The sequence below is a fragment of the Rhinoderma darwinii genome (assembly GCF_050947455.1).
Source record: "Rhinoderma darwinii isolate aRhiDar2 chromosome 5 unlocalized genomic scaffold, aRhiDar2.hap1 SUPER_5_unloc_9, whole genome shotgun sequence".
In the NCBI taxonomy this organism is placed as follows: Eukaryota; Metazoa; Chordata; class Amphibia; order Anura; family Rhinodermatidae; genus Rhinoderma; species Rhinoderma darwinii.
The window spans coordinates 257963-285792 of record NW_027461822.1 but is presented as its reverse complement, the minus strand read 5'-3'; the positions used below and the strand labels follow the sequence as shown (position 1 = coordinate 285792).

Genomic DNA, 27830 nt, shown 5'->3' with positions numbered 1-27830 from the left:
AGCCCGCCCGCCACAATGGACCTACCTGTGTACACTAGATGGATGTGATGGAATGTACTGTCGTCCCTACATTTCCAAGAAGAAGTAAGAATTGCAGTTGCAACAAACCCTTGCTTGCCTACAAAGAGAGCAGCAATTTGGATTTGTTACTATGTTACCTGGAAGAATAACAAACTGTGCAAGGATGGAGGTTGTAGGAGCAAAGAGAAGTTGTCTGTAAAGTTGGTGGATGCCTATTTTCCATTTTGCAGTCCCTTGTCTCCCTCTTGTGGCCTCCTGGAGGCAAATAAATGTGCAAAAAAAAGACAGCCTGGCGGCCGGCTGTTGCAGTGTTGCCCTCTCAGGCAACACTGAGTGACTGACTGAGCCGCACCGTCTTATATAAAGTTCAGACGGAACTTTGCACGTGTCATAGTGGAGCCCTCAGGATTCCAGAGCCAGCTTTCTGACATCATAATGGGGCCTGCCTCAGAGATAAAAGCCTGGGCCCAGGCAGTGTTGGTCAGTGCTGCTCAGCAGGCAGCACTGGACTGGACTGGACTGGATTACAGCTGATACAAGGTGTGAAGGAACAAGGGGTGGCTGTGGGCATGCACTTGCTGCCGCTGCCAGTGTTTATCTGCATGGCAGGAGGGCATTTGGGCGTTGCCAGGAAGGCGTTTTTATGTAGATTCCTCCTCTTTCAGCACTGCATTGTGGTGCAAGCAAAAGAAGCAAATCCTGTGTAGCTTCCTCTCCGGCCTTTATTCACCTCCCTCCCGCTTAGTAGCTGTAAATGTGTGTGAGCCTGCAGGGCCCCATGGAATTGCCTAGGAGTAGGCTGAATCAATCGCTGCAAGGGGTGAACAGCAGTATGGGACAGGCTCGGGCAAGGCAAGGGCCGCTCGGGTTATCGCTTCTCGGCCTTTTGGCTAAGATCAAGTGTAGTATCTGTTCTTATCAGTTTAATATCTGATACGTCCCCTATCTGGGGACCATATATTAAATGGATTTTTAGAACAGGGAGATGGAAATAGAGCTTGCTCTGTCCACTCCACGCATTGACCTGGTATTGCAGTATTTCCAGGACCGGTGCACCCTTCCCTTATGTGTTGACTAAAATCAGATTCCAAAAGTGCTATTTGTGTTTGCTATTGTTTTTGTCTTTCTGATGGGATCTCCCCTTTTAATCCCATTATTTCAACACCTGTTGGACAATGCATTTGTACAGTCATGTGTGATAATGAGCTCATTTATTAAATGCAATTAATTAATACATTGCCACCTCTTGTGTGTGTGTGTGTGTGTGTGTGTGTGTGTGTGTGTGTGTGTGTGTGTGTGTGTGTGTGTGTGTGTGTGTGTGTCTTCTGTGTTCTGTGTTTCCGGCATTTCACATTGGAACAGCTCATTCACCTTCCTTGTCTTCTCTCCGCCCTCCCTTTTAGGTAGGTTAAAGAGCTGCACCTGAGCCAGCCACTGATTGATTGATGCAGCACCACAGTCAAATAGTGGAGTGGAGTAGGGGGAACAGCAAACAGCCATTAAAGCAGCCCGCCCGCCACAATGGACCTACCTGTGTACACTAGATGGATGTGATGGAATGTACTGTCGTCCCTACATTTCCAAGAAGAAGTAAGAATTGCAGTTGCAACAAACCCTTGCTTGCCTACAAAGAGAGCAGCAATTTGGATTTGTTACTATGTTACCTGGAAGAATAACAAACTGTGCAAGGATGGAGGTTGTAGGAGCAAAGAGAAGTTGTCTGTAAAGTTGGTGGATGCCTATTTTCCATTTTGCAGTCCCTTGTCTCCCTCTTGTGGCCTCCTGGAGGCAAATAAATGTGCAAAAAAAAGACAGCCTGGCGGCCGGCTGTTGCAGTGTTGCCCTCTCAGGCAACACTGAGTGACTGACTGAGCCGCACCGTCTTATATAAAGTTCAGACGGAACTTTGCACGTGTCATAGTGGAGCCCTCAGGATTCCAGAGCCAGCTTTCTGACATCATAATGGGGCCTGCCTCAGAGATAAAAGCCTGGGCCCAGGCAGTGTTGGTCAGTGCTGCTCAGCAGGCAGCACTGGACTGGACTGGACTGGATTACAGCTGATACAAGGTGTGAAGGAACAAGGGGTGGCTGTGGGCATGCACTTGCTGCCGCTGCCAGTGTTTATCTGCATGGCAGGAGGGCATTTGGGCGTTGCCAGGAAGGCGTTTTTATGTAGATTCCTCCTCTTTCAGCACTGCATTGTGGTGCAAGCAAAAGAAGCAAATCCTGTGTAGCTTCCTCTCCGGCCTTTATTCACCTCCCTCCCGCTTAGTAGCTGTAAATGTGTGTGAGCCTGCAGGGCCCCATGGAATTGCCTAGGAGTAGGCTGAATCAATCGCTGCAAGGGGTGAACAGCAGTATGGGACAGGCTCGGGCAAGGCAAGGGCCGCTCGGGTTATCGCTTCTCGGCCTTTTGGCTAAGATCAAGTGTAGTATCTGTTCTTATCAGTTTAATATCTGATACGTCCCCTATCTGGGGACCATATATTAAATGGATTTTTAGAACAGGGAGATGGAAATAGAGCTTGCTCTGTCCACTCCACGCATTGACCTGGTATTGCAGTATTTCCAGGACCGGTGCACCCTTCCCTTATGTGTTGACTAAAATCAGATTCCAAAAGTGCTATTTGTGTTTGCTATTGTTTTTGTCTTTCTGATGGGATCTCCCCTTTTAATCCCATTATTTCAACACCTGTTGGACAATGCATTTGTACAGTCATGTGTGATAATGAGCTCATTTATTAAATGCAATTAATTAATACATTGCCACCTCTTGTGTGTGTGTGTGTGTGTGTGTGTGTGTGTGTGTGTGTGTGTGTGTGTGTGTGTGTGTGTGTGTGTGTGTGTGTGTGTCTTCTGTGTTTCTGTGTTTCCGGCATTTCACATTGGAACAGCTCATTCACCTTCCTTGTCTTCTCTCCGCCCTCCCTTTTAGGTAGGTTAAAGAGCTGCACCTGAGCCAGCCACTGATTGATTGATGCAGCACCACAGTCAAATAGTGGAGTGGAGTAGGGGGAACAGCAAACAGCCATTAAAGCAGCCCGCCCGCCACAATGGACCTACCTGTGTACACTAGATGGATGTGATGGAATGTACTGTCGTCCCTACATTTCCAAGAAGAAGTAAGAATTGCAGTTGCAACAAACCCTTGCTTGCCTACAAAGAGAGCAGCAATTTGGATTTGTTACTATGTTACCTGGAAGAATAACAAACTGTGCAAGGATGGAGGTTGTAGGAGCAAAGAGAAGTTGTCTGTAAAGTTGGTGGATGCCTATTTTCCATTTTGCAGTCCCTTGTCTCCCTCTTGTGGCCTCCTGGAGGCAAATAAATGTGCAAAAAAAAGACAGCCTGGCGGCCGGCTGTTGCAGTGTTGCCCTCTCAGGCAACACTGAGTGACTGACTGAGCCGCACCGTCTTATATAAAGTTCAGACGGAACTTTGCACGTGTCATAGTGGAGCCCTCAGGATTCCAGAGCCAGCTTTCTGACATCATAATGGGGCCTGCCTCAGAGATAAAAGCCTGGGCCCAGGCAGTGTTGGTCAGTGCTGCTCAGCAGGCAGCACTGGACTGGACTGGACTGGATTACAGCTGATACAAGGTGTGAAGGAACAAGGGGTGGCTGTGGGCATGCACTTGCTGCCGCTGCCAGTGTTTATCTGCATGGCAGGAGGGCATTTGGGCGTTGCCAGGAAGGCGTTTTTATGTAGATTCCTCCTCTTTCAGCACTGCATTGTGGTGCAAGCAAAAGAAGCAAATCCTGTGTAGCTTCCTCTCCGGCCTTTATTCACCTCCCTCCCGCTTAGTAGCTGTAAATGTGTGTGAGCCTGCAGGGCCCCATGGAATTGCCTAGGAGTAGGCTGAATCAATCGCTGCAAGGGGTGAACAGCAGTATGGGACAGGCTCGGGCAAGGCAAGGGCCGCTCGGGTTATCGCTTCTCGGCCTTTTGGCTAAGATCAAGTGTAGTATCTGTTCTTATCAGTTTAATATCTGATACGTCCCCTATCTGGGGACCATATATTAAATGGATTTTTAGAACAGGGAGATGGAAATAGAGCTTGCTCTGTCCACTCCACGCATTGACCTGGTATTGCAGTATTTCCAGGACCGGTGCACCCTTCCCTTATGTGTTGACTAAAATCAGATTCCAAAAGTGCTATTTGTGTTTGCTATTGTTTTTGTCTTTCTGATGGGATCTCCCCTTTTAATCCCATTATTTCAACACCTGTTGGACAATGCATTTGTACAGTCATGTGTGATAATGAGCTCATTTATTAAATGCAATTAATTAATACATTGCCACCTCTTGTTGTGTGTGTGTGTGTGTGTGTGTGTGTGTGTGTGTGTGTGTGTGTGTGTGTGTGTGTGTGTGTGTGTGTGTGTGTCTTCTGTGTTTCTGTGTTTCCGGCATTTCACATTGGAACAGCTCATTCACCTTCCTTGTCTTCTCTCCGCCCTCCCTTTTAGGTAGGTTAAAGAGCTGCACCTGAGCCAGCCACTGATTGATTGATGCAGCACCACAGTCAAATAGTGGAGTGGAGTAGGGGGAACAGCAAACAGCCATTAAAGCAGCCCGCCCGCCACAATGGACCTACCTGTGTACACTAGATGGATGTGATGGAATGTACTGTCGTCCCTACATTTCCAAGAAGAAGTAAGAATTGCAGTTGCAACAAACCCTTGCTTGCCTACAAAGAGAGCAGCAATTTGGATTTGTTACTATGTTACCTGGAAGAATAACAAACTGTGCAAGGATGGAGGTTGTAGGAGCAAAGAGAAGTTGTCTGTAAAGTTGGTGGATGCCTATTTTCCATTTTGCAGTCCCTTGTCTCCCTCTTGTGGCCTCCTGGAGGCAAATAAATGTGCAAAAAAAAGACAGCCTGGCGGCCGGCTGTTGCAGTGTTGCCCTCTCAGGCAACACTGAGTGACTGACTGAGCCGCACCGTCTTATATAAAGTTCAGACGGAACTTTGCACGTGTCATAGTGGAGCCCTCAGGATTCCAGAGCCAGCTTTCTGACATCATAATGGGGCCTGCCTCAGAGATAAAAGCCTGGGCCCAGGCAGTGTTGGTCAGTGCTGCTCAGCAGGCAGCACTGGACTGGACTGGACTGGATTACAGCTGATACAAGGTGTGAAGGAACAAGGGGTGGCTGTGGGCATGCACTTGCTGCCGCTGCCAGTGTTTATCTGCATGGCAGGAGGGCATTTGGGCGTTGCCAGGAAGGCGTTTTTATGTAGATTCCTCCTCTTTCAGCACTGCATTGTGGTGCAAGCAAAAGAAGCAAATCCTGTGTAGCTTCCTCTCCGGCCTTTATTCACCTCCCTCCCGCTTAGTAGCTGTAAATGTGTGTGAGCCTGCAGGGCCCCATGGAATTGCCTAGGAGTAGGCTGAATCAATCGCTGCAAGGGGTGAACAGCAGTATGGGACAGGCTCGGGCAAGGCAAGGGCCGCTCGGGTTATCGCTTCTCGGCCTTTTGGCTAAGATCAAGTGTAGTATCTGTTCTTATCAGTTTAATATCTGATACGTCCCCTATCTGGGGACCATATATTAAATGGATTTTTAGAACAGGGAGATGGAAATAGAGCTTGCTCTGTCCACTCCACGCATTGACCTGGTATTGCAGTATTTCCAGGACCGGTGCACCCTTCCCTTATGTGTTGACTAAAATCAGATTCCAAAAGTGCTATTTGTGTTTGCTATTGTTTTTGTCTTTCTGATGGGATCTCCCCTTTTAATCCCATTATTTCAACACCTGTTGGACAATGCATTTGTACAGTCATGTGTGATAATGAGCTCATTTATTAAATGCAATTAATTAATACATTGCCACCTCTTGTTGTGTGTGTGTGTGTGTGTGTGTGTGTGTGTGTGTGTGTGTGTGTGTGTGTGTGTGTGTGTGTGTGTGTCTTCTGTGTTTCTGTGTTTCCGGCATTTCACATTGGAACAGCTCATTCACCTTCCTTGTCTTCTCTCCGCCCTCCCTTTTAGGTAGGTTAAAGAGCTGCACCTGAGCCAGCCACTGATTGATTGATGCAGCACCACAGTCAAATAGTGGAGTGGAGTAGGGGGAACAGCAAACAGCCATTAAAGCAGCCCGCCCGCCACAATGGACCTACCTGTGTACACTAGATGGATGTGATGGAATGTACTGTCGTCCCTACATTTCCAAGAAGAAGTAAGAATTGCAGTTGCAACAAACCCTTGCTTGCCTACAAAGAGAGCAGCAATTTGGATTTGTTACTATGTTACCTGGAAGAATAACAAACTGTGCAAGGATGGAGGTTGTAGGAGCAAAGAGAAGTTGTCTGTAAAGTTGGTGGATGCCTATTTTCCATTTTGCAGTCCCTTGTCTCCCTCTTGTGGCCTCCTGGAGGCAAATAAATGTGCAAAAAAAAGACAGCCTGGCGGCCGGCTGTTGCAGTGTTGCCCTCTCAGGCAACACTGAGTGACTGACTGAGCCGCACCGTCTTATATAAAGTTCAGACGGAACTTTGCACGTGTCATAGTGGAGCCCTCAGGATTCCAGAGCCAGCTTTCTGACATCATAATGGGGCCTGCCTCAGAGATAAAAGCCTGGGCCCAGGCAGTGTTGGTCAGTGCTGCTCAGCAGGCAGCACTGGACTGGACTGGACTGGATTACAGCTGATACAAGGTGTGAAGGAACAAGGGGTGGCTGTGGGCATGCACTTGCTGCCGCTGCCAGTGTTTATCTGCATGGCAGGAGGGCATTTGGGCGTTGCCAGGAAGGCGTTTTTATGTAGATTCCTCCTCTTTCAGCACTGCATTGTGGTGCAAGCAAAAGAAGCAAATCCTGTGTAGCTTCCTCTCCGGCCTTTATTCACCTCCCTCCCGCTTAGTAGCTGTAAATGTGTGTGAGCCTGCAGGGCCCCATGGAATTGCCTAGGAGTAGGCTGAATCAATCGCTGCAAGGGGTGAACAGCAGTATGGGACAGGCTCGGGCAAGGCAAGGGCCGCTCGGGTTATCGCTTCTCGGCCTTTTGGCTAAGATCAAGTGTAGTATCTGTTCTTATCAGTTTAATATCTGATACGTCCCCTATCTGGGGACCATATATTAAATGGATTTTTAGAACAGGGAGATGGAAATAGAGCTTGCTCTGTCCACTCCACGCATTGACCTGGTATTGCAGTATTTCCAGGACCGGTGCACCCTTCCCTTATGTGTTGACTAAAATCAGATTCCAAAAGTGCTATTTGTGTTTGCTATTGTTTTTGTCTTTCTGATGGGATCTCCCCTTTTAATCCCATTATTTCAACACCTGTTGGACAATGCATTTGTACAGTCATGTGTGATAATGAGCTCATTTATTAAATGCAATTAATTAATACATTGCCACCTCTTGTTGTGTGTGTGTGTGTGTGTGTGTGTGTGTGTGTGTGTGTGTGTGTGTGTGTGTGTGTGTGTGTGTGTGTGTGTGTCTTCTGTGTTTCTGTGTTTCCGGCATTTCACATTGGAACAGCTCATTCACCTTCCTTGTCTTCTCTCCGCCCTCCCTTTTAGGTAGGTTAAAGAGCTGCACCTGAGCCAGCCACTGATTGATTGATGCAGCACCACAGTCAAATAGTGGAGTGGAGTAGGGGGAACAGCAAACAGCCATTAAAGCAGCCCGCCCGCCACAATGGACCTACCTGTGTACACTAGATGGATGTGATGGAATGTACTGTCGTCCCTACATTTCCAAGAAGAAGTAAGAATTGCAGTTGCAACAAACCCTTGCTTGCCTACAAAGAGAGCAGCAATTTGGATTTGTTACTATGTTACCTGGAAGAATAACAAACTGTGCAAGGATGGAGGTTGTAGGAGCAAAGAGAAGTTGTCTGTAAAGTTGGTGGATGCCTATTTTCCATTTTGCAGTCCCTTGTCTCCCTCTTGTGGCCTCCTGGAGGCAAATAAATGTGCAAAAAAAAGACAGCCTGGCGGCCGGCTGTTGCAGTGTTGCCCTCTCAGGCAACACTGAGTGACTGACTGAGCCGCACCGTCTTATATAAAGTTCAGACGGAACTTTGCACGTGTCATAGTGGAGCCCTCAGGATTCCAGAGCCAGCTTTCTGACATCATAATGGGGCCTGCCTCAGAGATAAAAGCCTGGGCCCAGGCAGTGTTGGTCAGTGCTGCTCAGCAGGCAGCACTGGACTGGACTGGACTGGATTACAGCTGATACAAGGTGTGAAGGAACAAGGGGTGGCTGTGGGCATGCACTTGCTGCCGCTGCCAGTGTTTATCTGCATGGCAGGAGGGCATTTGGGCGTTGCCAGGAAGGCGTTTTTATGTAGATTCCTCCTCTTTCAGCACTGCATTGTGGTGCAAGCAAAAGAAGCAAATCCTGTGTAGCTTCCTCTCCGGCCTTTATTCACCTCCCTCCCGCTTAGTAGCTGTAAATGTGTGTGAGCCTGCAGGGCCCCATGGAATTGCCTAGGAGTAGGCTGAATCAATCGCTGCAAGGGGTGAACAGCAGTATGGGACAGGCTCGGGCAAGGCAAGGGCCGCTCGGGTTATCGCTTCTCGGCCTTTTGGCTAAGATCAAGTGTAGTATCTGTTCTTATCAGTTTAATATCTGATACGTCCCCTATCTGGGGACCATATATTAAATGGATTTTTAGAACAGGGAGATGGAAATAGAGCTTGCTCTGTCCACTCCACGCATTGACCTGGTATTGCAGTATTTCCAGGACCGGTGCACCCTTCCCTTATGTGTTGACTAAAATCAGATTCCAAAAGTGCTATTTGTGTTTGCTATTGTTTTTGTCTTTCTGATGGGATCTCCCCTTTTAATCCCATTATTTCAACACCTGTTGGACAATGCATTTGTACAGTCATGTGTGATAATGAGCTCATTTATTAAATGCAATTAATTAATACATTGCCACCTCTTGTTGTGTGTGTGTGTGTGTGTGTGTGTGTGTGTGTGTGTGTGTGTGTGTGTGTGTGTGTGTGTGTGTGTGTGTGTGTCTTCTGTGTTTCTGTGTTTCCGGCATTTCACATTGGAACAGCTCATTCACCTTCCTTGTCTTCTCTCCGCCCTCCCTTTTAGGTAGGTTAAAGAGCTGCACCTGAGCCAGCCACTGATTGATTGATGCAGCACCACAGTCAAATAGTGGAGTGGAGTAGGGGGAACAGCAAACAGCCATTAAAGCAGCCCGCCCGCCACAATGGACCTACCTGTGTACACTAGATGGATGTGATGGAATGTACTGTCGTCCCTACATTTCCAAGAAGAAGTAAGAATTGCAGTTGCAACAAACCCTTGCTTGCCTACAAAGAGAGCAGCAATTTGGATTTGTTACTATGTTACCTGGAAGAATAACAAACTGTGCAAGGATGGAGGTTGTAGGAGCAAAGAGAAGTTGTCTGTAAAGTTGGTGGATGCCTATTTTCCATTTTGCAGTCCCTTGTCTCCCTCTTGTGGCCTCCTGGAGGCAAATAAATGTGCAAAAAAAAGACAGCCTGGCGGCCGGCTGTTGCAGTGTTGCCCTCTCAGGCAACACTGAGTGACTGACTGAGCCGCACCGTCTTATATAAAGTTCAGACGGAACTTTGCACGTGTCATAGTGGAGCCCTCAGGATTCCAGAGCCAGCTTTCTGACATCATAATGGGGCCTGCCTCAGAGATAAAAGCCTGGGCCCAGGCAGTGTTGGTCAGTGCTGCTCAGCAGGCAGCACTGGACTGGACTGGACTGGATTACAGCTGATACAAGGTGTGAAGGAACAAGGGGTGGCTGTGGGCATGCACTTGCTGCCGCTGCCAGTGTTTATCTGCATGGCAGGAGGGCATTTGGGCGTTGCCAGGAAGGCGTTTTTATGTAGATTCCTCCTCTTTCAGCACTGCATTGTGGTGCAAGCAAAAGAAGCAAATCCTGTGTAGCTTCCTCTCCGGCCTTTATTCACCTCCCTCCCGCTTAGTAGCTGTAAATGTGTGTGAGCCTGCAGGGCCCCATGGAATTGCCTAGGAGTAGGCTGAATCAATCGCTGCAAGGGGTGAACAGCAGTATGGGACAGGCTCGGGCAAGGCAAGGGCCGCTCGGGTTATCGCTTCTCGGCCTTTTGGCTAAGATCAAGTGTAGTATCTGTTCTTATCAGTTTAATATCTGATACGTCCCCTATCTGGGGACCATATATTAAATGGATTTTTAGAACAGGGAGATGGAAATAGAGCTTGCTCTGTCCACTCCACGCATTGACCTGGTATTGCAGTATTTCCAGGACCGGTGCACCCTTCCCTTATGTGTTGACTAAAATCAGATTCCAAAAGTGCTATTTGTGTTTGCTATTGTTTTTGTCTTTCTGATGGGATCTCCCCTTTTAATCCCATTATTTCAACACCTGTTGGACAATGCATTTGTACAGTCATGTGTGATAATGAGCTCATTTATTAAATGCAATTAATTAATACATTGCCACCTCTTGTTGTGTGTGTGTGTGTGTGTGTGTGTGTGTGTGTGTGTGTGTGTGTGTGTGTGTGTGTGTGTGTGTGTGTGTGTCTTCTGTGTTTCTGTGTTTCCGGCATTTCACATTGGAACAGCTCATTCACCTTCCTTGTCTTCTCTCCGCCCTCCCTTTTAGGTAGGTTAAAGAGCTGCACCTGAGCCAGCCACTGATTGATTGATGCAGCACCACAGTCAAATAGTGGAGTGGAGTAGGGGGAACAGCAAACAGCCATTAAAGCAGCCCGCCCGCCACAATGGACCTACCTGTGTACACTAGATGGATGTGATGGAATGTACTGTCGTCCCTACATTTCCAAGAAGAAGTAAGAATTGCAGTTGCAACAAACCCTTGCTTGCCTACAAAGAGAGCAGCAATTTGGATTTGTTACTATGTTACCTGGAAGAATAACAAACTGTGCAAGGATGGAGGTTGTAGGAGCAAAGAGAAGTTGTCTGTAAAGTTGGTGGATGCCTATTTTCCATTTTGCAGTCCCTTGTCTCCCTCTTGTGGCCTCCTGGAGGCAAATAAATGTGCAAAAAAAAGACAGCCTGGCGGCCGGCTGTTGCAGTGTTGCCCTCTCAGGCAACACTGAGTGACTGACTGAGCCGCACCGTCTTATATAAAGTTCAGACGGAACTTTGCACGTGTCATAGTGGAGCCCTCAGGATTCCAGAGCCAGCTTTCTGACATCATAATGGGGCCTGCCTCAGAGATAAAAGCCTGGGCCCAGGCAGTGTTGGTCAGTGCTGCTCAGCAGGCAGCACTGGACTGGACTGGACTGGATTACAGCTGATACAAGGTGTGAAGGAACAAGGGGTGGCTGTGGGCATGCACTTGCTGCCGCTGCCAGTGTTTATCTGCATGGCAGGAGGGCATTTGGGCGTTGCCAGGAAGGCGTTTTTATGTAGATTCCTCCTCTTTCAGCACTGCATTGTGGTGCAAGCAAAAGAAGCAAATCCTGTGTAGCTTCCTCTCCGGCCTTTATTCACCTCCCTCCCGCTTAGTAGCTGTAAATGTGTGTGAGCCTGCAGGGCCCCATGGAATTGCCTAGGAGTAGGCTGAATCAATCGCTGCAAGGGGTGAACAGCAGTATGGGACAGGCTCGGGCAAGGCAAGGGCCGCTCGGGTTATCGCTTCTCGGCCTTTTGGCTAAGATCAAGTGTAGTATCTGTTCTTATCAGTTTAATATCTGATACGTCCCCTATCTGGGGACCATATATTAAATGGATTTTTAGAACAGGGAGATGGAAATAGAGCTTGCTCTGTCCACTCCACGCATTGACCTGGTATTGCAGTATTTCCAGGACCGGTGCACCCTTCCCTTATGTGTTGACTAAAATCAGATTCCAAAAGTGCTATTTGTGTTTGCTATTGTTTTTGTCTTTCTGATGGGATCTCCCCTTTTAATCCCATTATTTCAACACCTGTTGGACAATGCATTTGTACAGTCATGTGTGATAATGAGCTCATTTATTAAATGCAATTAATTAATACATTGCCACCTCTTGTTGTGTGTGTGTGTGTGTGTGTGTGTGTGTGTGTGTGTGTGTGTGTCTTCTGTGTTTCTGTGTTTCCGGCATTTCACATTGGAACAGCTCATTCACCTTCCTTGTCTTCTCTCCGCCCTCCCTTTTAGGTAGGTTAAAGAGCTGCACCTGAGCCAGCCACTGATTGATTGATGCAGCACCACAGTCAAATAGTGGAGTGGAGTAGGGGGAACAGCAAACAGCCATTAAAGCAGCCCGCCCGCCACAATGGACCTACCTGTGTACACTAGATGGATGTGATGGAATGTACTGTCGTCCCTACATTTCCAAGAAGAAGTAAGAATTGCAGTTGCAACAAACCCTTGCTTGCCTACAAAGAGAGCAGCAATTTGGATTTGTTACTATGTTACCTGGAAGAATAACAAACTGTGCAAGGATGGAGGTTGTAGGAGCAAAGAGAAGTTGTCTGTAAAGTTGGTGGATGCCTATTTTCCATTTTGCAGTCCCTTGTCTCCCTCTTGTGGCCTCCTGGAGGCAAATAAATGTGCAAAAAAAAGACAGCCTGGCGGCCGGCTGTTGCAGTGTTGCCCTCTCAGGCAACACTGAGTGACTGACTGAGCCGCACCGTCTTATATAAAGTTCAGACGGAACTTTGCACGTGTCATAGTGGAGCCCTCAGGATTCCAGAGCCAGCTTTCTGACATCATAATGGGGCCTGCCTCAGAGATAGATAAAAGCCTGGGCCCAGGCAGTGTTGGTCAGTGCTGCTCAGCAGGCAGCACTGGACTGGACTGGACTGGATTACAGCTGATACAAGGTGTGAAGGAACAAGGGGTGGCTGTGGGCATGCACTTGCTGCCGCTGCCAGTGTTTATCTGCATGGCAGGAGGGCATTTGGGCGTTGCCAGGAAGGCGTTTTTATGTAGATTCCTCCTCTTTCAGCACTGCATTGTGGTGCAAGCAAAAGAAGCAAATCCTGTGTAGCTTCCTCTCCGGCCTTTATTCACCTCCCTCCCGCTTAGTAGCTGTAAATGTGTGTGAGCCTGCAGGGCCCCATGGAATTGCCTAGGAGTAGGCTGAATCAATCGCTGCAAGGGGTGAACAGCAGTATGGGACAGGCTCGGGCAAGGCAAGGGCCGCTCGGGTTATCGCTTCTCGGCCTTTTGGCTAAGATCAAGTGTAGTATCTGTTCTTATCAGTTTAATATCTGATACGTCCCCTATCTGGGGACCATATATTAAATGGATTTTTAGAACAGGGAGATGGAAATAGAGCTTGCTCTGTCCACTCCACGCATTGACCTGGTATTGCAGTATTTCCAGGACCGGTGCACCCTTCCCTTATGTGTTGACTAAAATCAGATTCCAAAAGTGCTATTTGTGTTTGCTATTGTTTTTGTCTTTCTGATGGGATCTCCCCTTTTAATCCCATTATTTCAACACCTGTTGGACAATGCATTTGTACAGTCATGTGTGATAATGAGCTCATTTATTAAATGCAATTAATTAATACATTGCCACCTCTTGTTGTGTGTGTGTGTGTGTGTGTGTGTGTGTGTGTGTGTGTGTGTGTGTGTGTGTGTGTGTGTGTGTGTGTGTGTGTCTTCTGTGTTTCTGTGTTTCCGGCATTTCACATTGGAACAGCTCATTCACCTTCCTTGTCTTCTCTCCGCCCTCCCTTTTAGGTAGGTTAAAGAGCTGCACCTGAGCCAGCCACTGATTGATTGATGCAGCACCACAGTCAAATAGTGGAGTGGAGTAGGGGGAACAGCAAACAGCCATTAAAGCAGCCCGCCCGCCACAATGGACCTACCTGTGTACACTAGATGGATGTGATGGAATGTACTGTCGTCCCTACATTTCCAAGAAGAAGTAAGAATTGCAGTTGCAACAAACCCTTGCTTGCCTACAAAGAGAGCAGCAATTTGGATTTGTTACTATGTTACCTGGAAGAATAACAAACTGTGCAAGGATGGAGGTTGTAGGAGCAAAGAGAAGTTGTCTGTAAAGTTGGTGGATGCCTATTTTCCATTTTGCAGTCCCTTGTCTCCCTCTTGTGGCCTCCTGGAGGCAAATAAATGTGCAAAAAAAAGACAGCCTGGCGGCCGGCTGTTGCAGTGTTGCCCTCTCAGGCAACACTGAGTGACTGACTGAGCCGCACCGTCTTATATAAAGTTCAGACGGAACTTTGCACGTGTCATAGTGGAGCCCTCAGGATTCCAGAGCCAGCTTTCTGACATCATAATGGGGCCTGCCTCAGAGATAGATAAAAGCCTGGGCCCAGGCAGTGTTGGTCAGTGCTGCTCAGCAGGCAGCACTGGACTGGACTGGACTGGATTACAGCTGATACAAGGTGTGAAGGAACAAGGGGTGGCTGTGGGCATGCACTTGCTGCCGCTGCCAGTGTTTATCTGCATGGCAGGAGGGCATTTGGGCGTTGCCAGGAAGGCGTTTTTATGTAGATTCCTCCTCTTTCAGCACTGCATTGTGGTGCAAGCAAAAGAAGCAAATCCTGTGTAGCTTCCTCTCCGGCCTTTATTCACCTCCCTCCCGCTTAGTAGCTGTAAATGTGTGTGAGCCTGCAGGGCCCCATGGAATTGCCTAGGAGTAGGCTGAATCAATCGCTGCAAGGGGTGAACAGCAGTATGGGACAGGCTCGGGCAAGGCAAGGGCCGCTCGGGTTATCGCTTCTCGGCCTTTTGGCAAGATCAGGTGTAGTATTTCTGCATCTGGTTTTGTTGGGAGGTGTCCGGGGTACCCTGCTCCTTGGCCTTGGGGGATCGTCTCTTTTCACAGAGAGACTTCACCCCCTTGCTGCTATTTGGGGAGTGGGCTTAGCCCCCGGACAACGAGTTGCGATCGCGCCTTACCCAAGAGGTCAACCGGCCTTGAGGCGTTTTTCTAAGAGCGTTCCGAGGGCGTTTATCGGGCTTCGTAGGTGTCTGGGGTACCCTAATCCTTGGCCTTGGGGGAGGGTTCCACTTAATTGTGGAATCTGAGCCCTTGCTGCTATAAGGGACAGGCTTAGCCCCCAGGCACTGAAAATGCCATATACATTTGGATTTGCATCCGGGGACACCCGGTTGCGCCAGTCCGTCCGCATCGAGGTGGAAGAAGGCCATCGCCAGCGGAAGAACCTTCGCTTCATTGTGGAGGTGATTCTGCTGGACTTCCTGGGGCTCAAGCGGGCGGACATCCTGTGTCTCAACGACCAGGAAAGCCGCGGTCGGTACACCGTATCCTTTACGGCCGCGGCATGTTGCGACAACATGCACAAAAGATTGTCTGATGCGGACCAGAGTGAGGAGCGGCTAAATGGACTGAACTTTTTATTCCTCTACGGGGAGGAAGAAGTCCCGCTCGTGATGTGCATGTTCAGTCCATTTGTCTCAGAGTGTGACATTGAAACCTTCCTCAGTCGTTACTGCAGGGAGGTCCGCTTCTCACATAAAATCTTGAACACCCAGAGCTTCTGGAATGGCAAAAGAAAATATTGGGTGAAGTTCCGCCAGGATCCCAATGGCATTGGAGGCTTACATCACCCACCCCAGAACTTTGCCATTGGGAAGAATCGAGGATTCCTATTTTACCCCCAGATGCCAATAGCCTGCCGGAACTGCTTGAGATATGGCCACACCAGAGAACATTGTGACCGGCCCCATGTGGTGCAGTGTAACAGGTGTGGCCAGGTTGGACACGTAGCGGCAAAATGCAGTTCCGAGGTGTTGTGCAATCTGTGCGGCATGACTGGGCATGCTTTTAAAGATTGCCCCCGCAGAGCGAAATCTGGGCCACCCAGACCAGGGCCAGAGCGGCAGTTTGCAACATGTGCAGACGCCGCTGGTAATGCCCCAAAACGAGCATTGACGACTGAGGGGTCCAGGCCAAAGTCCTTCACAGCTCCATCGGGGGGCCCACCGATGTCAGCCTCGAGGGACGGCCATAGGGATTCCACCGGGTCCAGGCAGAGCAGGAGGAATTCTGACTCTGCTGGACATAAGTTGACCGGCACCTCTGCAAACAGGTCCTCTGCTCCGCCTGCAGTGGACCCTGTTGAGGCAGTGGTTAGCGACAGGCGTCGTGGCTCCGTAGGTTCTGCAGTAGGACCTGACGCCTGTCCCAAGAGTGTGGGCATGGAGCGGAGACACTCTGTGTCAGACGAGGGCTCCATTAAGAAAACCCTAAAATATGCTGGATTGGAGCCTCGTTTTGACCATTTCCGGTCAACGGGGGGGTCGGAGCAAAGTTCCTCCACTGCGGTTGTGGAGGGGCTTGCGATGAAGGCTCCCCGTAAGCAGGCAAAGGTTGCCAAGAGTGATGGGACCTCACAGGCCCCTGTGCAGCTGCCCAGGAAGGACATCAGCGATATCTTCAGCCAGGGGCCAGAGATGGGTGAGAGCGACTTCGAGGAGATGGATAGGAGCCATTCTGCAAAGAGACAGCGAGAGGAAGAGGAGTCCGGAGTTCGGAGGAAAGCTGCCTATCGGAGTTCGGATGAGAGCAGTGTGGGGGTTGGAGCCGCCCACGTATCTGGCTCTGACCCTACCAACATCCAAGATTTATTGACCCCTCAAAAAGGGGGTCCAGACTCGCAGCTGATCTCCGAGTACGACTCTTCTGGTTCGGACCCTGACCTCAACTAAGACTATGTTGGTTCCTATCAAAGTCGCCTCACTAAATGTGAGGTCCCTAAAGAGCCCTGTCCGCAGGACTGCTTTATTTTCATTTTTAGAGACTGTGGACTTTGACCTTTGCCTGCTTCAAGAATGTGGAATCCCTAATGACTTGGAATATCAAGATTTAAAGATGGACTGGAAACTAGGCCCCTCAGTCTGGTCTGGTGGAAATGACTGTCGCTCTGCGGGGGTTGGATTGCTCTGCCGAGGTCGTTTTATCTCCATCCAAACAGTGACTGAAATCATGCCCGGCAGAGCTATTTTAATACATTTGCTTTTTAATGGAATTTTAATTCGTGTTTTAAACGTTTATGCCCCTCCTACCAAACAGGAGAGGGCAGAACTATTAGAGATTTTACCATTGTTTTGTGTTGGGTCTACCCCCCTGCTGGTGGGTGGTGATTTTAACTGTGTGCGAGATGGAGAACACCGGCAGGGTGGGGATTTTAATCGAAAAATTGACCGTACTTCTTACCTGCTCAAGAATTTTATTGGTGATTTTAAATTGAAAGATTGCTGGAGGGAACTCTTGCCTGCGGACCCAGGCCCCACCTGGTCCAATGGAAGAGTGAGCTCCAGAATTGATTTTATTTTCACTTCTAATAGTTTTATTCCCAAAAAATGTTTGCTTTTAACAAATATTTTATCTGATCACAAGCTCCTTTCAGTGCACCTGGAGCTAGAGGGAGAGCAAAAAGCTTGTAGGGGTCCCTGGAGACTAAACACCACACTCCTGGAGGACCCCATCATTAAAGAGGAGTTTGTGCGGACCTACCAGTGTTGGCAGTCCCATAGAGCGCCCAGTCAGCCTATGCTACACTGGTGGGAGGGCATTAAACCCAAAATCAGAGCTTTTTTTATTCGAGCAGGTAAGAAGAAAGCAAAAGAGAAAAAACAATGGTTTTATGTTCTTAATAAACGTTTACATGTACTTTTTAAATTGAAGGAGATTGGTATGGATGTTGATGATGATATCTTAAATCTTAAAGCTGAAATAAAATATGCCATAGAAGAGAAAGGGAAACAAATAATTTTTAATTCACATGTAAAGCACCTCGAGGATGGCGAGAAGTGTTCCCGGTTCTTCTTCAAAAAGGTAATGGATAAACGAGATGTCATTTTAAACCTTGAAGGAGAAACCACTATGGTCGGCATTTTAAATTCTGCTTTTAATTTCTACCAATCTCTTTTTAACAAGAAAAATATTGATCCTTCCTTTTTAGAACATGTTCTTAATTCCCTTGATGCCAAGCTAGATATTTTAGACCAGGAAGTTTTATCCCGTAATATTACCTTGGAGGAACTTTTATTTGCTTTTAAAAGTTTTTCTAATGGGAAAGCTCCTGGGGAAGATGGTCTGCCCATCGAATTTTATCATGCTTTTTGGGAAATTTTAAAGAATGACATGTTTTTATTGTATAAGGAAGTTTTTATTACTGAAGAGCTGCCCCCTTCCTGGAGGAGGGGGATTGTGTCCTTAATTTTTAAAAAAGGTGAGAGGGACCAGTTAAAAAACTGGCGCCCTATTACTCTTTTAAACGTTGATTGTAAAATTTTAGCTAAACTAATAACAATCCGTTTTAAACCTTTTATTCATAAATTAATCCATCCAAACCAGGTATGTGGGGTACCTGGGAGGTCAATTACTGAGTCCCTGAATATTTTACGTGACATCATTTGGTATTTTAAAGAAAGGGGTCAAAGCCTTGCTATTTTATCCTTAGATTTCGAGAAGGCTTTTGACCGGGTCTCCCATGAATATCTTTTTATGGTTCTTAAAAAGATGGCTGTTCCTGAAATTATTTTAACACGTATTAAGCTTTTATATCGATCCTGTTTTAGCCAAATTTCTATCAACGGATTTTTAACTAAAGGTGTTCCTCTTTTATCAGGGGTGAAACAGGGGTGCCCGTTGTCTCCGCTCCTTTTTATTTGTGCCATAGAACCTCTGTTCACCCTAATAAGAGATGATAAAGTCATCAGAGGCGTGCCCATACCTGGAGGAAGGGGGAACCAGGTAAAAATCCTAGGCTATATGGATGACGCCACCGTCCTATGCCCAGACGCCGCTTCTATGAGACGGGCATTGAGGAACACCGGCTTTTTTTGTGAAGCCTCTGGTTTTAAATTAAACGTTGATAAGTGTGACTGTTTTTATACTGGTGTATGGGATTCCTCTGTGACACCAGGAGTTAACATGCAGCAGGATCAGATAAAAATTTTAGGAATTGTTTTTAATCAAGAAAACGATGGGAGACCCAATTGGGATTCAGTAATTGCCAAAATGGAAAAAAAGGTTTTAATGTGGAATTTGAGAAATCTCACCATGGAGGGAAAAGTTTTAATAATTAAATCTGTTTTATTACCCATAATGCTTTATGTAGCTATGGTTTTCCCTCCAACAATTTTATATATTAAAAAAGTGACCAGGATCTGTTTTATGTTTTTATGGGGTTCCAAAATGGAAAAACTAAAACGTGATTTTATGTACAGATGTAAGGACAATGGCGGGAGAGATGTTCCTAACCTTTTTAACTTCTTTTACATTAAATACTTTTGCTTCTGTTTTAAAATGTATAATTCTGATGGTATTTTTAGCTACTTTTTAAAGTACGCTACGGGCATGATTTTTAAACGATGGTTTCGTGTCCCTTTGAATTCTCCTGTGCTTCTGTGTCCCCCAAAACAATATGCGGTGCTCGAAAAAACTGTCAGGCTCCTAGGTCTCCAAGAATTGGAGCCTGACATATTGGGGGACCAGAAAAAAGTGTCACTCTCCTGTAGGCGGCAGGAGGATACACTGGCAGTTTCAAATTTCTCACAGGCAAGGTCCAAGGTGGTGTGGCGGAACGTTTTCGGGAAATTTATGGCAAATGTGCACAAGGACCTTGCCTGGGCAATCGTTCACCAGTGCCTCCCTACTCGTGAATTCCAGCATAGGCGAGGACTGGTGGCGAGAGCCAAGTGCCCGAGAGACAGGTGTGGTGACGACGAGACGATAATGCACCTGTTTTGGAACTGCCCATATGCACAGGAGGTTTGGAGGAAGGTAGGCCCATTGCTGAAATGGGCCTGCGGTCTTAAAGATCTTAAATTTGAATACGTGTTTTATGGTCTTTTTAACTGCCCAAGTTTTAAACAGCAAATGGTCTGTTGGATCATTTTAAACTGTTTTAAGAATGCCATTTGGAAGGTTAGGAACATTCTGCTTTTTAAACATGATTTTATTGACGTTAAAAATTGTGTGAAATATGCCCTAAGTGAAATGTATATTTATTATCTTAGGGACAAAAAGCAGCTAGGGGTAAAAGAAGCAACATCCATGTGGTGTTTGCAAATGTGGAATACCATAACATTGTAAATAAAAATGGTTTTATTCTTTTATGTCTTTTATGCCCTGTATAAATTTTATCCTGCTATTGTTCTGTACTTTTATTATAACATCTGTATTAATGGTCTTATTATTATTACTTTTGTATTCATTTAAATGTATGAATATTCATGTATTATGCTGTTGATTTTATCTTGTGGTTTCAATTTTAAAAAAAAAGTCTGTAAAATATATTATTTTTGCCAATAAAAAACTTTGTTGAAACCTTATCTGTTCTTATCAGTTTAATATCTGATACGTCCCCTATCTGGGGACCATATATTAAATGGATTTTTAGAACAGGGAGATGGAAATAGAGCTTGCTCTGTCCACTCCACGCATTGACCTGGTATTGCAGTATTTCCAGGACCGGTGCACCCTTCCCTTATGTGTTGACTAAAATCAGATTCCAAAAGTGCTATTTGTGTTTGCTATTGTTTTTGTCTTTCTGATGGGATCTCCCCTTTTAATCCCATTATTTCAACACCTGTTGGACAATGCATTTGTACAGTCATGTGTGATAATGAGCTCATTTATTAAATGCAATTAATTAATACATTGCCACCTCTTGTTGTGTGTGTGTGTGTGTGTGTGTGTGTGTGTGTGTGTGTGTGTGTGTGTGTGTGTGTGTGTGTGTGTGTGTGTCTTCTGTGTTTCTGTGTTTCCGGCATTTCACATTGGAACAGCTCATTCACCTTCCTTGTCTTCTCTCCGCCCTCCCTTTTAGGTAGGTTAAAGAGCTGCACCTGAGCCAGCCACTGATTGATTGATGCAGCACCACAGTCAAATAGTGGAGTGGAGTAGGGGGAACAGCAAACAGCCATTAAAGCAGCCCGCCCGCCACAATGGACCTACCTGTGTACACTAGATGGATGTGATGGAATGTACTGTCGTCCCTACATTTCCAAGAAGAAGTAAGAATTGCAGTTGCAACAAACCCTTGCTTGCCTACAAAGAGAGCAGCAATTTGGATTTGTTACTATGTTACCTGGAAGAATAACAAACTGTGCAAGGATGGAGGTTGTAGGAGCAAAGAGAAGTTGTCTGTAAAGTTGGTGGATGCCTATTTTCCATTTTGCAGTCCCTTGTCTCCCTCTTGTGGCCTCCTGGAGGCAAATAAATGTGCAAAAAAAAGACAGCCTGGCGGCCGGCTGTTGCAGTGTTGCCCTCTCAGGCAACACTGAGTGACTGACTGAGCCGCACCGTCTTATATAAAGTTCAGACGGAACTTTGCACGTGTCATAGTGGAGCCCTCAGGATTCCAGAGCCAGCTTTCTGACATCATAATGGGGCCTGCCTCAGAGATAAAAGCCTGGGCCCAGGCAGTGTTGGTCAGTGCTGCTCAGCAGGCAGCACTGGACTGGACTGGACTGGATTACAGCTGATACAAGGTGTGAAGGAACAAGGGGTGGCTGTGGGCATGCACTTGCTGCCGCTGCCAGTGTTTATCTGCATGGCAGGAGGGCATTTGGGCGTTGCCAGGAAGGCGTTTTTATGTAGATTCCTCCTCTTTCAGCACTGCATTGTGGTGCAAGCAAAAGAAGCAAATCCTGTGTAGCTTCCTCTCCGGCCTTTATTCACCTCCCTCCCGCTTAGTAGCTGTAAATGTGTGTGAGCCTGCAGGGCCCCATGGAATTGCCTAGGAGTAGGCTGAATCAATCGCTGCAAGGGGTGAACAGCAGTATGGGACAGGCTCGGGCAAGGCAAGGGCCGCTCGGGTTATCGCTTCTCGGCCTTTTGGCTAAGATCAAGTGTAGTATCTGTTCTTATCAGTTTAATATCTGATACGTCCCCTATCTGGGGACCATATATTAAATGGATTTTTAGAACAGGGAGATGGAAATAGAGCTTGCTCTGTCCACTCCACGCATTGACCTGGTATTGCAGTATTTCCAGGACCGGTGCACCCTTCCCTTATGTGTTGACTAAAATCAGATTCCAAAAGTGCTATTTGTGTTTGCTATTGTTTTTGTCTTTCTGATGGGATCTCCCCTTTTAATCCCATTATTTCAACACCTGTTGGACAATGCATTTGTACAGTCATGTGTGATAATGAGCTCATTTATTAAATGCAATTAATTAATACATTGCCACCTCTTGTTGTGTGTGTGTGTGTGTGTGTGTGTGTGTGTGTGTGTGTGTGTGTGTGTGTGTGTGTGTGTGTGTGTGTGTGTGTGTGTCTTCTGTGTTTCTGTGTTTCCGGCATTTCACATTGGAACAGCTCATTCACCTTCCTTGTCTTCTCTCCGCCCTCCCTTTTAGGTAGGTTAAAGAGCTGCACCTGAGCCAGCCACTGATTGATTGATGCAGCACCACAGTCAAATAGTGGAGTGGAGTAGGGGGAACAGCAAACAGCCATTAAAGCAGCCCGCCCGCCACAATGGACCTACCTGTGTACACTAGATGGATGTGATGGAATGTACTGTCGTCCCTACATTTCCAAGAAGAAGTAAGAATTGCAGTTGCAACAAACCCTTGCTTGCCTACAAAGAGAGCAGCAATTTGGATTTGTTACTATGTTACCTGGAAGAATAACAAACTGTGCAAGGATGGAGGTTGTAGGAGCAAAGAGAAGTTGTCTGTAAAGTTGGTGGATGCCTATTTTCCATTTTGCAGTCCCTTGTCTCCCTCTTGTGGCCTCCTGGAGGCAAATAAATGTGCAAAAAAAAGACAGCCTGGCGGCCGGCTGTTGCAGTGTTGCCCTCTCAGGCAACACTGAGTGACTGACTGAGCCGCACCGTCTTATATAAAGTTCAGACGGAACTTTGCACGTGTCATAGTGGAGCCCTCAGGATTCCAGAGCCAGCTTTCTGACATCATAATGGGGCCTGCCTCAGAGATAAAAGCCTGGGCCCAGGCAGTGTTGGTCAGTGCTGCTCAGCAGGCAGCACTGGACTGGACTGGACTGGATTACAGCTGATACAAGGTGTGAAGGAACAAGGGGTGGCTGTGGGCATGCACTTGCTGCCGCTGCCAGTGTTTATCTGCATGGCAGGAGGGCATTTGGGCGTTGCCAGGAAGGCGTTTTTATGTAGATTCCTCCTCTTTCAGCACTGCATTGTGGTGCAAGCAAAAGAAGCAAATCCTGTGTAGCTTCCTCTCCGGCCTTTATTCACCTCCCTCCCGCTTAGTAGCTGTAAATGTGTGTGAGCCTGCAGGGCCCCATGGAATTGCCTAGGAGTAGGCTGAATCAATCGCTGCAAGGGGTGAACAGCAGTATGGGACAGGCTCGGGCAAGGCAAGGGCCGCTCGGGTTATCGCTTCTCGGCCTTTTGGCTAAGATCAAGTGTAGTATCTGTTCTTATCAGTTTAATATCTGATACGTCCCCTATCTGGGGACCATATATTAAATGGATTTTTAGAACAGGGAGATGGAAATAGAGCTTGCTCTGTCCACTCCACGCATTGACCTGGTATTGCAGTATTTCCAGGACCGGTGCACCCTTCCCTTATGTGTTGACTAAAATCAGATTCCAAAAGTGCTATTTGTGTTTGCTATTGTTTTTGTCTTTCTGATGGGATCTCCCCTTTTAATCCCATTATTTCAACACCTGTTGGACAATGCATTTGTACAGTCATGTGTGATAATGAGCTCATTTATTAAATGCAATTAATTAATACATTGCCACCTCTTGTTGTGTGTGTGTGTGTGTGTGTGTGTGTGTGTGTGTGTGTGTGTGTGTGTGTGTGTGTGTGTGTGTGTGTGTCTTCTGTGTTTCTGTGTTTCCGGCATTTCACATTGGAACAGCTCATTCACCTTCCTTGTCTTCTCTCCGCCCTCCCTTTTAGGTAGGTTAAAGAGCTGCACCTGAGCCAGCCACTGATTGATTGATGCAGCACCACAGTCAAATAGTGGAGTGGAGTAGGGGGAACAGCAAACAGCCATTAAAGCAGCCCGCCCGCCACAATGGACCTACCTGTGTACACTAGATGGATGTGATGGAATGTACTGTCGTCCCTACATTTCCAAGAAGAAGTAAGAATTGCAGTTGCAACAAACCCTTGCTTGCCTACAAAGAGAGCAGCAATTTGGATTTGTTACTATGTTACCTGGAAGAATAACAAACTGTGCAAGGATGGAGGTTGTAGGAGCAAAGAGAAGTTGTCTGTAAAGTTGGTGGATGCCTATTTTCCATTTTGCAGTCCCTTGTCTCCCTCTTGTGGCCTCCTGGAGGCAAATAAATGTGCAAAAAAAAGACAGCCTGGCGGCCGGCTGTTGCAGTGTTGCCCTCTCAGGCAACACTGAGTGACTGACTGAGCCGCACCGTCTTATATAAAGTTCAGACGGAACTTTGCACGTGTCATAGTGGAGCCCTCAGGATTCCAGAGCCAGCTTTCTGACATCATAATGGGGCCTGCCTCAGAGATAAAAGCCTGGGCCCAGGCAGTGTTGGTCAGTGCTGCTCAGCAGGCAGCACTGGACTGGACTGGACTGGATTACAGCTGATACAAGGTGTGAAGGAACAAGGGGTGGCTGTGGGCATGCACTTGCTGCCGCTGCCAGTGTTTATCTGCATGGCAGGAGGGCATTTGGGCGTTGCCAGGAAGGCGTTTTTATGTAGATTCCTCCTCTTTCAGCACTGCATTGTGGTGCAAGCAAAAGAAGCAAATCCTGTGTAGCTTCCTCTCCGGCCTTTATTCACCTCCCTCCCGCTTAGTAGCTGTAAATGTGTGTGAGCCTGCAGGGCCCCATGGAATTGCCTAGGAGTAGGCTGAATCAATCGCTGCAAGGGGTGAACAGCAGTATGGGACAGGCTCGGGCAAGGCAAGGGCCGCTCGGGTTATCGCTTCTCGGCCTTTTGGCTAAGATCAAGTGTAGTATCTGTTCTTATCAGTTTAATATCTGATACGTCCCCTATCTGGGGACCATATATTAAATGGATTTTTAGAACAGGGAGATGGAAATAGAGCTTGCTCTGTCCACTCCACGCATTGACCTGGTATTGCAGTATTTCCAGGACCGGTGCACCCTTCCCTTATGTGTTGACTAAAATCAGATTCCAAAAGTGCTATTTGTGTTTGCTATTGTTTTTGTCTTTCTGATGGGATCTCCCCTTTTAATCCCATTATTTCAACACCTGTTGGACAATGCATTTGTACAGTCATGTGTGATAATGAGCTCATTTATTAAATGCAATTAATTAATACATTGCCACCTCTTGTTGTGTGTGTGTGTGTGTGTGTGTGTGTGTGTGTGTGTGTGTGTGTGTGTGTGTGTGTGTGTGTGTGTGTGTGTCTTCTGTGTTTCTGTGTTTCCGGCATTTCACATTGGAACAGCTCATTCACCTTCCTTGTCTTCTCTCCGCCCTCCCTTTTAGGTAGGTTAAAGAGCTGCACCTGAGCCAGCCACTGATTGATTGATGCAGCACCACAGTCAAATAGTGGAGTGGAGTAGGGGGAACAGCAAACAGCCATTAAAGCAGCCCGCCCGCCACAATGGACCTACCTGTGTACACTAGATGGATGTGATGGAATGTACTGTCGTCCCTACATTTCCAAGAAGAAGTAAGAATTGCAGTTGCAACAAACCCTTGCTTGCCTACAAAGAGAGCAGCAATTTGGATTTGTTACTATGTTACCTGGAAGAATAACAAACTGTGCAAGGATGGAGGTTGTAGGAGCAAAGAGAAGTTGTCTGTAAAGTTGGTGGATGCCTATTTTCCATTTTGCAGTCCCTTGTCTCCCTCTTGTGGCCTCCTGGAGGCAAATAAATGTGCAAAAAAAAGACAGCCTGGCGGCCGGCTGTTGCAGTGTTGCCCTCTCAGGCAACACTGAGTGACTGACTGAGCCGCACCGTCTTATATAAAGTTCAGACGGAACTTTGCACGTGTCATAGTGGAGCCCTCAGGATTCCAGAGCCAGCTTTCTGACATCATAATGGGGCCTGCCTCAGAGATAAAAGCCTGGGCCCAGGCAGTGTTGGTCAGTGCTGCTCAGCAGGCAGCACTGGACTGGACTGGACTGGATTACAGCTGATACAAGGTGTGAAGGAACAAGGGGTGGCTGTGGGCATGCACTTGCTGCCGCTGCCAGTGTTTATCTGCATGGCAGGAGGGCATTTGGGCGTTGCCAGGAAGGCGTTTTTATGTAGATTCCTCCTCTTTCAGCACTGCATTGTGGTGCAAGCAAAAGAAGCAAATCCTGTGTAGCTTCCTCTCCGGCCTTTATTCACCTCCCTCCCGCTTAGTAGCTGTAAATGTGTGTGAGCCTGCAGGGCCCCATGGAATTGCCTAGGAGTAGGCTGAATCAATCGCTGCAAGGGGTGAACAGCAGTATGGGACAGGCTCGGGCAAGGCAAGGGCCGCTCGGGTTATCGCTTCTCGGCCTTTTGGCTAAGATCAAGTGTAGTATCTGTTCTTATCAGTTTAATATCTGATACGTCCCCTATCTGGGGACCATATATTAAATGGATTTTTAGAACAGGGAGATGGAAATAGAGCTTGCTCTGTCCACTCCACGCATTGACCTGGTATTGCAGTATTTCCAGGACCGGTGCACCCTTCCCTTATGTGTTGACTAAAATCAGATTCCAAAAGTGCTATTTGTGTTTGCTATTGTTTTTGTCTTTCTGATGGGATCTCCCCTTTTAATCCCATTATTTCAACACCTGTTGGACAATGCATTTGTACAGTCATGTGTGATAATGAGCTCATTTATTAAATGCAATTAATTAATACATTGCCACCTCTTGTTGTGTGTGTGTGTGTGTGTGTGTGTGTGTGTGTGTGTGTGTGTGTGTGTGTGTGTGTGTGTGTGTGTGTGTGTGTGTGTGTCTTCTGTGTTTCTGTGTTTCCGGCATTTCACATTGGAACAGCTCATTCACCTTCCTTGTCTTCTCTCCGCCCTCCCTTTTAGGTAGGTTAAAGAGCTGCACCTGAGCCAGCCACTGATTGATTGATGCAGCACCACAGTCAAATAGTGGAGTGGAGTAGGGGGAACAGCAAACAGCCATTAAAGCAGCCCGCCCGCCACAATGGACCTACCTGTGTACACTAGATGGATGTGATGGAATGTACTGTCGTCCCTACATTTCCAAGAAGAAGTAAGAATTGCAGTTGCAACAAACCCTTGCTTGCCTACAAAGAGAGCAGCAATTTGGATTTGTTACTATGTTACCTGGAAGAATAACAAACTGTGCAAGGATGGAGGTTGTAGGAGCAAAGAGAAGTTGTCTGTAAAGTTGGTGGATGCCTATTTTCCATTTTGCAGTCCCTTGTCTCCCTCTTGTGGCCTCCTGGAGGCAAATAAATGTGCAAAAAAAAGACAGCCTGGCGGCCGGCTGTTGCAGTGTTGCCCTCTCAGGCAACACTGAGTGACTGACTGAGCCGCACCGTCTTATATAAAGTTCAGACGGAACTTTGCACGTGTCATAGTGGAGCCCTCAGGATTCCAGAGCCAGCTTTCTGACATCATAATGGGGCCTGCCTCAGAGATAAAAGCCTGGGCCCAGGCAGTGTTGGTCAGTGCTGCTCAGCAGGCAGCACTGGACTGGACTGGACTGGATTACAGCTGATACAAGGTGTGAAGGAACAAGGGGTGGCTGTGGGCATGCACTTGCTGCCGCTGCCAGTGTTTATCTGCATGGCAGGAGGGCATTTGGGCGTTGCCAGGAAGGCGTTTTTATGTAGATTCCTCCTCTTTCAGCACTGCATTGTGGTGCAAGCAAAAGAAGCAAATCCTGTGTAGCTTCCTCTCCGGCCTTTATTCACCTCCCTCCCGCTTAGTAGCTGTAAATGTGTGTGAGCCTGCAGGGCCCCATGGAATTGCCTAGGAGTAGGCTGAATCAATCGCTGCAAGGGGTGAACAGCAGTATGGGACAGGCTCGGGCAA

General features: G+C 47.2%; 14 non-coding genes across 14 annotated transcripts; all 14 read left to right on the top strand.

Annotated features, from left to right (window-relative positions):
• The first annotated feature begins 891 nt into the window (after positions 1–891).
• On the top strand, positions 892–1082 carry LOC142697734 (U2 spliceosomal RNA). The gene has a single exon (XR_012865496.1). It is a non-coding gene; the product is annotated as a U2 spliceosomal RNA (small nuclear RNA).
• A 1336-nt stretch (positions 1083–2418) lies between these two features.
• LOC142697733 (U2 spliceosomal RNA) lies at positions 2419–2609 on the top strand. Its single transcript, XR_012865495.1, has one exon. It is a non-coding gene; the product is annotated as a U2 spliceosomal RNA (small nuclear RNA).
• A 1341-nt stretch (positions 2610–3950) lies between these two features.
• LOC142697732 (U2 spliceosomal RNA) lies at positions 3951–4141 on the top strand. The gene has a single exon (XR_012865494.1). It is a non-coding gene; the product is annotated as a U2 spliceosomal RNA (small nuclear RNA).
• Positions 4142–5481: 1340 nt separating this feature from the next.
• LOC142697731 (U2 spliceosomal RNA) lies at positions 5482–5672 on the top strand. The gene has a single exon (XR_012865493.1). It is a non-coding gene; the product is annotated as a U2 spliceosomal RNA (small nuclear RNA).
• Positions 5673–7006: 1334 nt separating this feature from the next.
• LOC142697730 (U2 spliceosomal RNA) lies at positions 7007–7197 on the top strand. The gene has a single exon (XR_012865492.1). It is a non-coding gene; the product is annotated as a U2 spliceosomal RNA (small nuclear RNA).
• Positions 7198–8537: 1340 nt separating this feature from the next.
• On the top strand, positions 8538–8728 carry LOC142697729 (U2 spliceosomal RNA). The gene has a single exon (XR_012865491.1). It is a non-coding gene; the product is annotated as a U2 spliceosomal RNA (small nuclear RNA).
• Positions 8729–10068: 1340 nt separating this feature from the next.
• Positions 10069–10259, top strand: LOC142697728 (U2 spliceosomal RNA). Its single transcript, XR_012865490.1, has one exon. It is a non-coding gene; the product is annotated as a U2 spliceosomal RNA (small nuclear RNA).
• Positions 10260–11597: 1338 nt separating this feature from the next.
• LOC142697725 (U2 spliceosomal RNA) lies at positions 11598–11788 on the top strand. The gene has a single exon (XR_012865488.1). It is a non-coding gene; the product is annotated as a U2 spliceosomal RNA (small nuclear RNA).
• Positions 11789–13102: 1314 nt separating this feature from the next.
• LOC142697724 (U2 spliceosomal RNA) lies at positions 13103–13293 on the top strand. Its single transcript, XR_012865487.1, has one exon. It is a non-coding gene; the product is annotated as a U2 spliceosomal RNA (small nuclear RNA).
• A 6898-nt stretch (positions 13294–20191) lies between these two features.
• Positions 20192–20383, top strand: LOC142697810 (U2 spliceosomal RNA). Its single transcript, XR_012865557.1, has one exon. It is a non-coding gene; the product is annotated as a U2 spliceosomal RNA (small nuclear RNA).
• A 1338-nt stretch (positions 20384–21721) lies between these two features.
• LOC142697723 (U2 spliceosomal RNA) lies at positions 21722–21912 on the top strand. Its single transcript, XR_012865486.1, has one exon. It is a non-coding gene; the product is annotated as a U2 spliceosomal RNA (small nuclear RNA).
• A 1344-nt stretch (positions 21913–23256) lies between these two features.
• LOC142697722 (U2 spliceosomal RNA) lies at positions 23257–23447 on the top strand. The gene has a single exon (XR_012865485.1). It is a non-coding gene; the product is annotated as a U2 spliceosomal RNA (small nuclear RNA).
• A 1336-nt stretch (positions 23448–24783) lies between these two features.
• On the top strand, positions 24784–24974 carry LOC142697721 (U2 spliceosomal RNA). The gene has a single exon (XR_012865484.1). It is a non-coding gene; the product is annotated as a U2 spliceosomal RNA (small nuclear RNA).
• Positions 24975–26312: 1338 nt separating this feature from the next.
• On the top strand, positions 26313–26503 carry LOC142697720 (U2 spliceosomal RNA). Its single transcript, XR_012865483.1, has one exon. It is a non-coding gene; the product is annotated as a U2 spliceosomal RNA (small nuclear RNA).
• Positions 26504–27830: the final 1327 nt, after the last annotated feature.